Source organism: Mustela lutreola, chromosome 16 (genome assembly GCF_030435805.1).
Source record: "Mustela lutreola isolate mMusLut2 chromosome 16, mMusLut2.pri, whole genome shotgun sequence".
Lineage (NCBI taxonomy): Eukaryota > Metazoa > Chordata > Mammalia > Carnivora > Mustelidae > Mustela > Mustela lutreola.
The window spans coordinates 12601583-12615009 of record NC_081305.1 but is presented as its reverse complement, the minus strand read 5'-3'; the positions used below and the strand labels follow the sequence as shown (position 1 = coordinate 12615009).

The 13427-nt window shown below is 52.1% G+C and overlaps 1 protein-coding gene and 1 long non-coding RNA gene across 2 annotated transcripts in view; one reads left to right on the top strand and one right to left on the bottom strand.

The window, feature by feature from the left end:
* FCSK (fucose kinase) overlaps positions 1-2384 on the bottom strand; it is a 33426-nt gene extending 31042 nt beyond the window's left edge. Inside the window, exons 1-2 of the mRNA XM_059152167.1 lie at positions 2281-2384; positions 1712-1822 (exon numbers count right to left, since the gene is read on the bottom strand). The gene's annotated coding sequence lies outside the window, so the exon portion shown is untranslated. The remainder of the gene's footprint in view (positions 1-1711; positions 1823-2280) is intronic.
* A 151-nt stretch (positions 2385-2535) lies between these two features.
* The window catches only part of LOC131818089 (uncharacterized), a 32814-nt gene continuing 21922 nt past the window's right edge, over positions 2536-13427 (top strand). Inside the window, exons 1-2 of the long non-coding RNA XR_009348695.1 lie at positions 2536-2822; positions 8512-8745. This is a non-coding gene — a long non-coding RNA (uncharacterized LOC131818089). The remainder of the gene's footprint in view (positions 2823-8511; positions 8746-13427) is intronic.

Below are 13427 nucleotides of genomic sequence, written 5' to 3'. Positions count from 1 at the left end.
TTTAATTTTTTTAAGATTTTATTTATTTATTTGACAGAGGGAGATCACAAGTAAGCAGAGAGGCAGGCAGAGAGAGAGAGAGGAGGAAGCAGGCTCCCCACTGAGCAGAGAACCCGATGTGAGGCTGGATCCCAGGACCCTGAGATCACGACCTGAGCCGAAGGCAGAGGCTTTAACCCACTGAGCCACACAGGCGCCCTAAGGTGACACATTTTAAAGAGAGAATGAGGGAGTACGGAGGGAGGTGAGAGTAGCTCTGGAGTCAGGGAAGTGAAAAATGACGAAGGATTGGTGGGTGTAAATTATTAGGCCTACTATCTGTTAGGAAGTTAGGATGCAATCCTCCCACGGAGGCTGGGAGACCCAGGCCCTACCCTTCCTGATGATTACATTTCAAAGGAAGGGCTTTCAGGTCCTGGGGAAAGGCACTCCGGAGCTGTAGAAGCTACATATACATCTCAAAAGGACAGAGGAAGGAGTCACAGTTGCAAGCCCTTTGTAGTAAGTGTTTAAGTTGGAGTAGTCACCTATCTTCTGGGGTTGGCTACAGCAAACAACAAATCCTTTTCGCAGCTTTGAGGTTTAGCTGGCCTGCACTTGAGAGGAGCTATAGTCATCCTAGGGATGTGGCTTTGAGGTGTTAGAAACTATGTTACTGTGTTTAAGTCTTTACTGTGCAGGGTGGAGGATGAATGAAATCGTTTGTGTTGAGGAGTGTAGTTTTTATAGACCAAGCTTGAGGCTTATGGAAGAAGAGAGCTCAGACCAGCCTGGCTGAAGTTCGGTCAAGCAGTGAATCTTTGTCACCTTACAGCTCGTAGAGTCTAGGATTGTGTCTGAGGGTGATGGTCACCAAGTGTTGTCTTCAGGGGTTTGTAGTTCCCAGAACTACAAGGTCAAGGAGAGCCTACCTGAGAGGTCAGGAAGCCACCTTCCCATCTTTCACCACCCCAACCTGTTTCATTTTTATTTATTTAATTTTTTAAAGATTTTATTTATTTGAGAGAGAGAGAGGTTAAAAAAAAAAAAGGTGGGGGCGGAGACAAGCTGACCCCCCACTGAGCAGGGAGTCCAATATGGGGCTCAATCCCAGGACCTTGAGATCATAACCAAAGCTGAAGTCAGATGCTTAACCAACTGAGCCACCCAGGTGCCTCCCCAACCTGTTTTAGGTTGTAGCCCACCCAGTGGGAGTGGATTCTACTGAGCTCACTGTACTCCCCATTTGAGATCACACTCCTTGGCTTACATACATGGAGGAGAGGGGCAGTTACCACCAGAAAACCTCCCCAGCTTTAGAGAAAACACCACGGGCTAGGATCAGGAACACCTTTCAATCAGATGGCCCACACCCTATTTTTCTTTCCAGGATGAACTGATTTGTTTATTTATTACAATTAAAAAGAGCACTCCTGTGCTAAACTACGTTAGAATCCTGCCTTAGGCGGCCTGGTTTTTCTGAGACTAATATTCCACAGCAGACCCATCCTTGAAGGACAAAGTCAGAACTAACAAACAGCAACAGTAGCAGTTCTCAAAGTGCTTCCCCAGACCAGCAGCCAGCAGCCTCACGTGGGATGTTGCTAGAAATGCAAATTCCCAGGCACACCTTAGAGTTAATGAAACAGAAACCTCGAGTGGGGAGCCAGCTGTATTTGAGCAAGCTCTCCAGGAGAATCTGATAACACGCCAAAGTTTGAGAACCACTGACCTACAGGCTTCCGCTCTGCCAGAGGAGATGAAGCTTGGAGGACGAAAGTGCAGTCGACCTGGAGCTTCTCGAAGGGTTTGAGTTAGGTTTGGAAGTTGGGGAAGGTCCCTGCTAAGAGAAGACATGGAAAAAATATTTAAAACCTGTGCGCCTTACCCTAAACAGTAGGGAGGGAGCTAAGAGCATCTGACAAAAGAGAGTGAGGCTGAACGAGGTGCTCCGGGAAACCCACAGTCTCTCGGCTCCTCTTTCCCGGGTGGGGAAAGCCCCACGCCCACGACGCTCCTGGAGCCCCTTCTTCTCTTGCCTGAGCACAAAGGCCCCACCACAGCTCCTCCGGCTTGGAGAGCCCGGGCACGCAGCCAAACTGGTCTCAGGTCATGGCTCTTTGGGAGCGCTAGTGGCAACTGTACCCAAGGCTCTGTTCGGGGGCCGGGAGGCTTCCCCTTCAGCCGGACTCGGCCGCATCTGGCCACAGACGCGTCTGAGAGGCATCCTGGGCTACAGTTTGCACCTCCCTCGGGATCCAGGTATTCAACCCGAGCCCGGAGCACCGCAGAACCCCACACCTTCTGTTTCAAAACGCCGGGAGCCCAGCCTTCTGGGAATGGAGATTTCCCATCCCCCGCCGCGCCGACCCCCACCTCCTGCGCGGTAGACAACCCCCCTCGGATCCCGGACGAACTACAAAGTCCACAATCCCTATAGCGCGCGCGCTGTCTTCCGGGAGCTGTAGTCCTGAATGTGGCGCACCCCTAGCGGTCCAGCGCCGGCTGCACTCCATATCCCAGCATGCCCGCCCGGGTGCGGGTGGAGGAGGGTGGGGAGAGACAGAGAGGATGTGAATGGGGAGGGGGCAGTCGTCCCCTTCCCCCACCCTTCCCTTCTAGCCGGGCTGGGGTGGGGGGAGGGGCCGGACTGAGGCGGCGGCGGCGGCGGCCAGCTCCGGGAGGGCAGAGCCGGCAAGGGCGGGACTGGCCCGCTGCGGACGGACGAGGGAACCGCGGAGCTAACGGGTCCGGACGCCGCCAGCGGCGGCGGCTTTCTGCACGGGCGGAGGCGGCGACAGGAGCGGCGAGCATGGCCCGCGCGGCGCCCGGCGCTGACTGAGGTGCGCGGGCGGGATGAAGGCGGGCGGGATGCGGGGCGCCCCGGGCTCCTTGCTGCCCGAACCCCTTAACGCGCCGGCAGCTGGCTCGGCCCAGCGGCCCAGACCCGCCCGGTCCACCCCGACAACTTCCCCGGGGTCTGGGCTCTGGGTTGCCCCATGGGGGCGCGGGTCCGCCTGTCTTGGCCTCAATCCCCATCCCCGCCTTCTGCTTCTGCACCTCGAGCCGCTCCCAGCCCTTGAGGCGCGACTGTTCCACTCTTTGGTGGCAGCCCCCAGCCCCAGCTCTGGGAAGCGCTCGCTGCCCCAGTCCCGACTTACTGTCCACTGGCTAGTTCGTACCCCCAACCCCTGCGCGCTCTTGGCCTCTGAGCTACCTGGAGACCCCTAACCCGCTTCTCTTGGCCACAGGCTGTCTTTGCACCATCAGCACCTCTCTCCTCTTTCCCCTACTTGGCACTCCCCCCAGCCACCCCCATGGCCCAGTTCCCTCTGATGAGACCTAACAGCTTGACCTCCTTCCTACTTTGGAGAAACTGAGGCATGACATGAACCAGGAACTTGGCCAAGGCCATGCCCTAGTCCTATGAGGGCTGTCCTGAGCCCATGCTTTGGAATTGAAGTCATTTTTTTTTTCCCCTTCAGCCATTCCACTGTAATGGGACCGGACTTCCCAAGCCTCCTGATGCATCCCTGGGCTGAGCTTACTTTAGGTTCCCCTTTAGCTTTCTACCACTTCTGCTAACCCCATCCTCCTTCCAGTAGCCCACTTCTGGCCCTCTCTGCCTGTGAAGAGTCACCCACCCATTGCTTCTTTGCTCAAGTTAGCCTTTCAGTTTCTGTTCTTGCCAACTGCATCCATCTCCCATCTTGTCTCTTGCTTTACAGTTGCATAAAGCACTGAAGAACAGAGTCTAAGGCATTGGGGGAAAGGGGGAAGAGAAGTGCTGGTGGCAGAAAGGGAGTGGCTGCCTCTTCCAAACAAAGCCTCTGAGGGGACTTCGGGGCACTCTGGGGTCTCTGGGAAACAGTCCTTCCTTGCAGGGTAACTCACACTCCTACCTTGTCTTTGGGACAATTGCCTAGACACCAGTTGGATATTCCTTTCTCTTATTATGCCTGGTGGGCTCTGAAGTCCCTCTGAGATGGAGGGAACCTCCTACCTTGGTAGAGATGGTGGCATAAGAGGAGTGTGGGAGACCACACCCCTAAAACTTATCGAGATTCTGCTGCTAACTTTGGAAGGGGTTGCTGGTTCGAGGAAGGATGCCTGCGTATGTGCCCCGAGTGCTTTGTGGAGGAAGGCACAGTGTCTGTAGGCGGTAATCTCGGGTTTAGTCGTGGTGTTCAGGATCTGAAGGGAACTGGGAACCAGGGCTCAGAGAGGTGGTACAGATTTGCCTAATTCAGGTTTTTGTTTTCTAGTCTTCCTTTGGCAGATTTGCCTTTGGGTCACCCCTTTCCAGCCCAGTCTTCAGTTTCCCTGTGGGAATTTGGGGGAGGGAGGGAAACCTGTGAGCCATCAGGGAGTCTGCTGGGGTCCTGAATGAGCAGTCTTGATCTGAACCAGATGGCTAGCTGCTTCAGCAGTCCCTCTTTGATCCCTCCCCTTTGGCTTTCGAATAGGATGCCTTTAACCTTGTAACTTGAGATTAGAGGAAGAGAGGCCAGGGGGCCAACTGTCTGTGTGTTTTTATCTGCATCTGCACACTCGTGTGCAAGCTTGCCAGGGGCCTGGGGGAGTGACCCTGCCCAGGAATGCATTGTTGTGATGTGCTGTGGCATGTTCATGGCCCTCCAGGAACTTTCTGAGCCCAAACCTCCAATAGAGCCATTTTCCAAGTCCCTAAGAACCACTGGGTGTGGCCTTGTGGGAGCGTATCCCGACATGTCAAGCTTCTGGACCTGAGACATGCCTCTGGGCAAGGATCACTCCTGTTGAGAAAGCTACCCGAGGTGGAAGAGTCCAGGATAGCAGCATTGGGGGTGGGTTTCCAGGTTTTCAGAACTGGGGTTCTCTTTTCCCAGCCATGGCAAGAGAAGGTCTGAGGGGTAGGAGTCTGAGGGAGAGGGGTGGAAAGTGATTCCCTCGACTTCTTTCATGCCACCTCCTGCCTAGTGTATTTGTGTATTTCCCCATTAAACTGTGGAATTTCTTCACATGTGTCCTCATTTCTGGAATACCATCACCCGGCTCGATCCTTGGTACATAGCATTCAGCAAATGTTTGAGTTAAAGCAGAGGATCATGCCATGAAAGGTTTAGGACAAGGTTCCTCATATTTGAGCTGGCGTCAGACTGCACCCCCCCACCCCCAGAGCTGTTTAAGGCACAGATTGCTGGGCCCCACTCCCAGAGTTTTCTGATTCAGTCAGTCTGGGTGGGGCCTAGAATTTGCATTTCTGCTCAGCTCCTCAGAGAGAACACTTTGAGAACCACTGGTTTGGGCTGTCACAGTTGCTTAGGAGATGAATCCAGGCAGATAGAAGTCTTAAGAGGGACTTCTGCCTTGCTTCCCCAACCCAGGCTTGTTCTGGCTGCTACACTGAATTGGCCTTTGCCTTTCATTCTGATGCTGCGCAGTGTTGACTAGGTTAATGGTAGGGGTGACTTGCAGTGCCTGAGCTCCCAGTCCCACTGTAACCACATGGCAGACACTATCCCTTGGTTATTTGAAGGAAGGCCCCACGAAAGCAGGACATTTAGGAACTCAAGCTTTGGAAAAGGGATGGCTGTGTGGACATGAGGAAGCAGACGCGGAACCACACCATCATTTGCCCTGACTTTGTCTCTCAGACTGAGCAGGTTGGAGTATTTGCAAGGTGAAGTCCTGCCATGGTCGTGCCCTGGGCAGGACGCCTGGGAATCTCTGAAATTTAGAAAAGTGGGAGGAATCCCACTTCCATTGTGCTTTTTACTTTGTGAAGGATTTTCTACTATGGTTTTTAAGGCAAATCCAGATCCAGGTGGGGTTACCTAGTAAACCCTGGGACTCCTGATTCCAGCCCTCTGATAGAGCATCTGTTTCGTTTTTGTTTTTTGATAGAGCATCTGTCAAACCAGCTACTAATAGCTAGAATAATGGCTGGTGTTAACTGTGTGCTTACTGCTAGCTAGGCGTCATCCTAACTGCCCTCACATTGAGAGTTTGGCATTATTGTCACTACCTCATAGACAAAGTACTGAGACCTACAGAAATTACGAGACTTCCCTGAACTCAGATGGTTCAGTAAGTGGAGAAGCCGGAATTGAGACTCCAGTCTTTCTGATGACACACTCCACATTCTTTGTCACTCACTGTCTGTTTTGCCCAGTGAGCCTGTAATTGTCCTTTGGGTTGTCTTCCCGCAGAGTCTGGTGAATTTTACTGAACCTGAAGCTATGCTGGGTTCCTGGAGTGGGTGTTGTGGAGGGAATAATGACCAAGTCATTGTCCCTTAGGAGGGGGCTAAGGCAGGTACCCTAATGTCTACAGTGGAAGAAGGCAGAAGGGACAGCTAGTGGCTTGTTGCTTTAAAGGAAGCCGAAGCCATCCCCATAGAGGGTTCAGAAGAGGCCTTTGGGCTCTGAAGGGGCAGGTAGAGCTTCAGCAGTGCCTGGGGGCTGGAGAGGGGCCAACGGGTGCTGAGGGAGGCCATCGTAGCCTTTATAGGGAGTTTTCCCTTTTGGCTAGAACGTAGGAAATGTATGTCAGAAAGTACTAAGAAAATCTCCTTTGGTTACAAGCAACAGCTTGGCTGATTTTGGCAGGAAAGGACTTCCTCAGAAGATTGTGGGGACTCCCAGAATCAGAGAGATGACTCAACACCCACGTCCCCTCCAGGGTCTCAGAGTGGGTACGGCAGGAACCAAAGGCCAGCTGACTTCAAGGTAGCGCTACCACCAGGATAAATCTGCTGCAGCCCTGTTCTGTAATTTTGTCACCAGGGCTCGGGATGCACATCCCAGGGAGGAGATGTCTGGTTGGCCCAGCCTAGCAGGGCGGGCTGGGGGCATGGTAGGCAGTGCACCCAGACTGTATCGAAAATTTCAAGTCCCCAGAAGAAGAGGAACTGGGCACTGCAAGAGAGCAGTCCAGAAAGCCACTAGACAAGGACTTGACTTGGCAGGTGGCAAACGGAGCACTTAGTTCTGACAAGTTCTTGAGCAGGCAAAGGGCAGACTGGGAGCAGGATATATATAGCTGGTCATAAGGGGAGGAGGAAACAGGAAACCGGGCAGATAGGGTCCAGGTGAGATATAGTGAAAAGCTGGAATTTGGCAGCAGACATGGAAAAGAAGAGACTGATTCTAGAGAGATTGCCAAAGTAGCTATCATCTTGCGGAACAGACACTTGGTCGGCTGGGGTTTGACATTTCAGTGCCCGTGTGATGAGGTTGGTCCCTTTAGCTGACGTGGGGAAGTCAGGAGGAGGAAGAGTTTGCAGGAGAAGGCGATGCGCCCCTGCTTTGAAGGAGCTGTGGACGGGATGCCGATGGCACACCTGGAGCCTTGGTGAGCTCATTACTCCTGACTCCACTCTGCCTAAGGTTGGGGCCTCAGCCCTGAGGACGTGGGGCCCCAAAGCCACAGGACCCCTGCATATCCTGAAAGCACCTCGACTTTGTGGCCAACGCTGAGCACACCTGCATCTCTTCTCTCCGCCCATGAGCCTGCCTTCCCCTTCTCTACCCTCCGTTCCATATCCCAGCTTCCCTACACTGTGTTTTGCAAACCTGAGCCCTTAGCAACTTTAAGGGCCCAGCTCACCTCTCTGGGGACCTGGATTTTTGAGTTTTCCTCCCTTTCTGCTCAGAATGCTTGTTAACAATAAGTTCTTGCTAGCTATTAGGGCAGACATCTCTAAGTGACATTCTGGAAAGAGAGGGTCTAAATTTGCTATCTGGGGAGAGCAGGCTTTTCCTCCAGTTATGCTGTGTTCCCCAGGGATGCCTGCGTGTGTCCCTAACCAGCCATTCTAGAGTACTTCTTGGTGCTGATTTATGAATCATTATCATAATTACAACATATTGTCAGTGGAGACTTCATGTTGCCATTACAGATCTCCTCTAAGGCTCTGGGGCATAGGCTGGGCTTCGGGCCACCCCAACTTGCTAGCTGAGAACTGAGGAAATTTTTTCTTACGGGAATGGGAGGGAAGGATCAGGGTCCTCTCTGGGGCTGGGGCTGAGCAAGCTGTTGCCACAGCTTATCCCCCCGGATTCTCCGAAAGATGGTCATCTTCCTGGAGTCAAGAAGACTATTTCCCTCAGTCCCAACTATTGGCTTTCAAATACATGTGATCTTTTGCCATCTATAAATACAGTGCATAGTACTGTGGATAATAAGGTGAACCAAAGACAAGGGATATTTAGAGAAAAATGTAATTTTAGTTTTGATAACAATGATAAATTTTTATTTGTGTATAGTAATATTAAAACAAACAAACAAAAAAACCCCCAGTTTTGATATTGAATGCTACAAACATCCTCAACCCAGCTTTTTCCTTTAGGGGGATGTGACTGTGCAAGTGAGGAAGCCCAGGGAGGGTAAGCGATTTCCTGGCTGCTGAGGTGAGAAGGAAGCCAGAGTCAGTCAGTCTGCAGCCCTGAGGGGCTTTGTTCTCTGTCCCATAGTCCTCTGTTTTTCATCTCTTCCTGGGTTATTATCTTTGCCCATTAGGGTCTCTCTTCTCCTTCTCTTCCTCCATAGGATCAGGGTAGGAAGCATCCCAGAGGGACCCTGAAAGTGGCTCCACTGAAACGTGGAGCTTTTCCTGCTCCCAGAAAAGCAGCAGGGCCTGAGAAAGAGCAGGGCGCCCCGAGCTGTTGTGGCATGACATACGGACCCCAGAGAGCAGTCCTGGTCCTGCCCTGCCCTTCCTGGAATCCTTCAGCTGTCAAGTCCTAGCACCACCATAAGGCAACAGCCTCCCAGCCTCACCAGGTCAGTAGCCTTCCTTTTATATTTATTTATTTTTTTAAAGATTCTAAAGATTTTATTTGACAGAGGGAGACCTAGCAAGAGAGGGAACACAAGCAGGGGGAGTGTTAGAAGGAGAAGCAGGCTTCCAGTGGAGCAGGGAGCATGACGTGGGCCTCGACCCCAGGACTCTGGGATCATGACCTGAGCTGAAGGCAGAAGCTTAATGACTGAGCCACCCAGATGCCCGGTCAGTAGCCTTCTGAGGAAGAAAATCAGCAAAAAGTGCAAATAGCTAATTGGTCTAGGGGGAGCTGTTCTGGTGAGGAAAAATCAAGTTACTTATTTGTATGGCTCAAGGGAATTTGGAAGGCCGGTGAAGAAGGGAGGATGGGAGGTGGTCGTGGAAGGAGGCACAAGTGAGGGGACAGGGACATGAGTCGGAGATGTCCCCTTCTCCTTTCATCCCCACGGCTCCACCCCTACTCCTCCTTCCTTCTTTTTAGGCTTTCTTTGGGTTGAAAGGGACGTTAGTAGAACTTTGAATCTCCCCTGACCTGTAAGTGAAGTTCCCTCCAGCCTCATTCCCACCCAAGCTCAGTTAAAGACAAAATACCAGGCCTTTGATGCTGATGGTGAACTAGAACCAGAGTCAGGAGGAAATGAAAGTCTCCGTGGGCCTGTGCTGAGTCCTTCAGCTGTGCGGGTAAAGCAGCAGCCAAAGGGTGTGAGGCTCTATGGGCAAGGCAGGGGAAGGGAGCGAGCCCCTGAGGCCCTCCTGGTTCCTCTCTTGCTTGAGTTCTCTAGGGAGCCGTGTGAGTCTGGGGCTGCCAGGCTATGAGGGAGTTTCCAGGGGTGGCCTTTTCTCTGTTATGTTCTGTCCCAAAGGGCTTGGTGTGTCCCCAGACCCACACCTGTGTCTTCAGCCTATGGCTTCCAGGGGCCTCTGGCATCACTTAGGGAGAGACCCTAGGTACCCCAGGAGAGAATGAAGGGGGTGAGGAGAGGGATGGGGGCCCTGTGCAGGCTCTTCCAGCAGAGTGGAGGCCCCGTCTTCCTTAGACGGGAAGACGCTGTGAAATGGGGAGTAAACAGTTTACATCAAGAAGGTTCAGCCAAGGGCTAGAGTGGCAGCTGTTTGATGAAAGAATTTTCTCAGTGCCTGAGGAGTAATTCACGCTTGACCCTAAAGCAGCAGTGGGCAAACTTATAAGATGAATGGGAGTTTTAATCTCTCAAGTGGCATTTCCTCTGCATAACAAGAAGATTCCTCACATCCCTTCACATCTGGGGGAGGTTTTTTTTTTTAAAGATTTATTTATTTATTGGACAGAGTGAGAGAGATCAGAAGTAGGCAGACAGGTAGGCAGAGAGAGAGAGAGAGAAAGGAGGAAGCAGGCTCCCCGCTGAGCAGAGAGCCCGACATGGTGCTCCATCCCAGGTCCTTGAGATCATGACCTGAGCTGAAGGCAGAGACTTAACCCACTGGGCTACCCAGGCGCCCCTGGGTGAGGTATTTTGAAGGGCGTCTTCTTCCACCCGAGCCATCTATCTTAGGAATAGTAGTAGTAATAGTAATCCTACTCATCTGGGATCTGTGGGCCTACCCTCCCCTTTACGCTGTGCAGAACAGGTTGCAGCCAGTAGGCCCTGCGTTAGCAGCCTGTGAGGCCAAGGTGGAGGCCTGGGCTGGCTCTGGACTCCAGGGTCTCAGGGCAAGGCTCTTCGACTTTTCTAAAAGGGAAGCAATTTATTTGGTGGGGGGGCCCTCTCACTGATTTTCACAGCCCAGGGCCCAGTCCGACTGTGTGCATACATGGCCCTTGCTGCCTTAGCTATCCACAGGGCTTTGATGCTGTGTGACTGAGGCTGAGTCCCTGCCTCTCTCTAGGCCTCAGAGTCCTGCTCCAGGAATACAGAGTTGGAAGACCTTTTCAGGGACTTGCTCTTAAGCCATCTGGTAGACCCAACAGAAAAACACTATATCCTGAATGAGACAGTGGTGCTGTGGACCCAGGATGCCACTATGTGGCATTTATGGGAATCAATTTGACCTTTCTTCTAACCTGCTTAGATGATTAAACAGCAGCCAGCCTCCTCTGGTGTCTCTGGAGACATTGGGCTCTTGTAGCTGGGAGATCTGTCCCCCAGCCTCCCATTGGCCTCATGCTTACCTCCTCCTAATCTTTGCTCTGATTCTGTACTGAGTTCTGGCAGAAAAAACCATCTGGTCTCTCATCACATTCCTCCCTTCCTATGCTGGCCACCAGTTAGGTCCCAGGGTGACTGTTTATAAGGTTCCTGTTTCTGTTCCCAGCTCCCTCCCCCTGCTTATGCCCTGGGCTCTGCTCTAGCCAGGTTTCTTTTTTTCCCAAAGCCAGGGTGGGAGATGAGATTACAGGCTGATCACAGGAAGGGGCATATCAGTGGCAGGAATTTAGGGCAAGTTTCCCAGGAGTTGAGAACACACCTGGACGTGGGTGGGGGAGGACTTCATAGTAGAGAGAGGAGGTTGGTGAGGAAAAGGCCACACTCACCAGGAGGAAAGGCCTGATCTGAAAGGGCAGGGCATGACTAGGGACCTTGGGGAGACTGATTTGGACAGAGCATAAGGTATGTTGGATGGTTGCCAAAGAAAAAGGGGCAGGATGGAGGGGTCTGGCTGAGAAATGGGCCCCAAAACCCACTCTGGTGTAGGAAGGCACAGGCTTTCTTGCAGGACTGTGCTGGTCACGGAAGGATTGTGCATGCTGGAAGTGTGGGAGGAATTGTTAATGACTGTTTGTTCTCCACTGGCTGTGAGGCTGCCAAGGGTCAGTCTGATAAGAGAGAAGAGATAGACTTCTTGAGTTTTATACTCCCGACAGCTGCCTTCTCTCAGCCGGCCCCACAGATACTGACAGTCTATTGTGGCGCTGCTCTTGGTCTAATTCCTCCTCTCCTTCCTGAAATACACAGTCTCTGGCTTTGGCCCAGCTGGGTTTCCCCTGCCTGGCAGCGGGATCCTAGTCCCATCTGTGGTCAGATGAGGCCTGCACTGAGGGAGGGGTCAGTCCTAGCAAGACCATGCCAGTTCTGAGCCTGACCAGGGTGGGAAGCCACCCCAGATTGGGATCAGGGCTCTGGGCTAAGCTGTGACTTCCAGACCTACCTGGTCCATTTTGGTCTCAGGATTACTTGCTACCTCTCAGCCAGGTCTGGGGCCAGAAGGCATTTGGGGAGTCCTTCCTTTGTCCCAGAGCATTAGGAGGTCTGGCCATTTTGCTGGGAGGGTTCAGAGATGGGGGGGGGGGTGTACGGTCTGATGGGATCTGATACAATTTGCATTTGCAAAGATCACTTTGGCCTATCTGTTGAGAGTGCATTGGAAAGGTCTCTAGTAGGTCTCTGGGGCTTCAGTCATGAGGGGACTAATGTAGGTGAAAGATGACAGATCCTTGGATAGTGTGATAATGATAGACACAGAGAAAAGTAGAAAGATGAGAGATCTGGGTGGTAAAAATTAGGTGGACTTGGTACTAGGTTGCCTGAGAGGTATTAGAGGAAGGAGGGGGCATAGATGGCCTTCAGGTGTCAGGGTTGGATGGATAATGTCCCTTTCCCTAGGGATAGGAATACAGAAAGGAATATAGGAATACAAATAGGAATACAGAAAGAGGACCAGGTTTGGGACTTAGAGCATGCATGAGTTTGGCTTGGGGCAGGTTGAGTTCTGAGGTACTTTTGGGTCCTCTAAGGTGTGTCATCAAGGGGTGGCACCCAGCAATGAATGGAAAAGCAAAAGAGACAATACCCTCCTCTGCTGAGTCATCCCTGTGGTTGAGGGGCTCTGGCAGTGGACAGTGCTGACCCCAGGCCACCCAGGAAGACTATGCATGTCAGAGCCTCCCTCACCGTCTGCAAACCTGGGCAGTGTCCCTTGCTGGAGAAGGACTTGGGTCCTGGCCAGAACTGAGCCACTGCTGGGAATCCCAGCACCACTTCTGTTTGTGTGGCCACTGAGCTCGTTTGACCTCTCAGGGATGAGATATGGTGGACAGGTTCAGGGTAGTCGTTCTGTGTCGGATGGCAAGTTATACAGTAAGTGGCTTTAAAAAAAATGTTTTGAAGATTTTATTTATTTATTTGAGAGAGAGACCGTGAGAGAGAGCATGAGAGGGGAGAGGGTCAGAGGGAGAAGCAGACTCCCTGAGGAGCTGGGAGCCTGATGCGGGACGAGATCCTGGGACTCCGGGATCATTACCTGAGCCAAAGGCAGTTACTCAACCAACCGAGCCACCCAGGCACCCCTAAAAATTTTTTTTTTAATTTTTATTTATTTATTTGACAGGCAGAGATCACAAGTAGGCAGAGAGAGAGGAGGAAGCAGTCTCCCCACTGAGCAGAGAGCCTGATGCGGGGTTCGATCCCAGGACCCCAGGATCAGGACCCGAGCTAAAGGCAGAGGCTTTAACCCACTGAGCCACCCAGGCTCCCCCCTAAAAATTTTTTTAATTGAAATTCAGCTTAGTGAACATACTGTATTATTAGTCTCAGCAGTAGAATTTAGTGATTCATCAGTCACCTAGAACACCCAGTGCTCTTTGCCTCAAGTGCCCTCCTTAATGCCCGTCCCCCAGCTACCCCATCCCCCTCCACCCCAGCAACCTTCAGTTTGTTGTGGCTTTTTATAAATTCTTTTAAATGAAATGGAAGCTGACAGTACA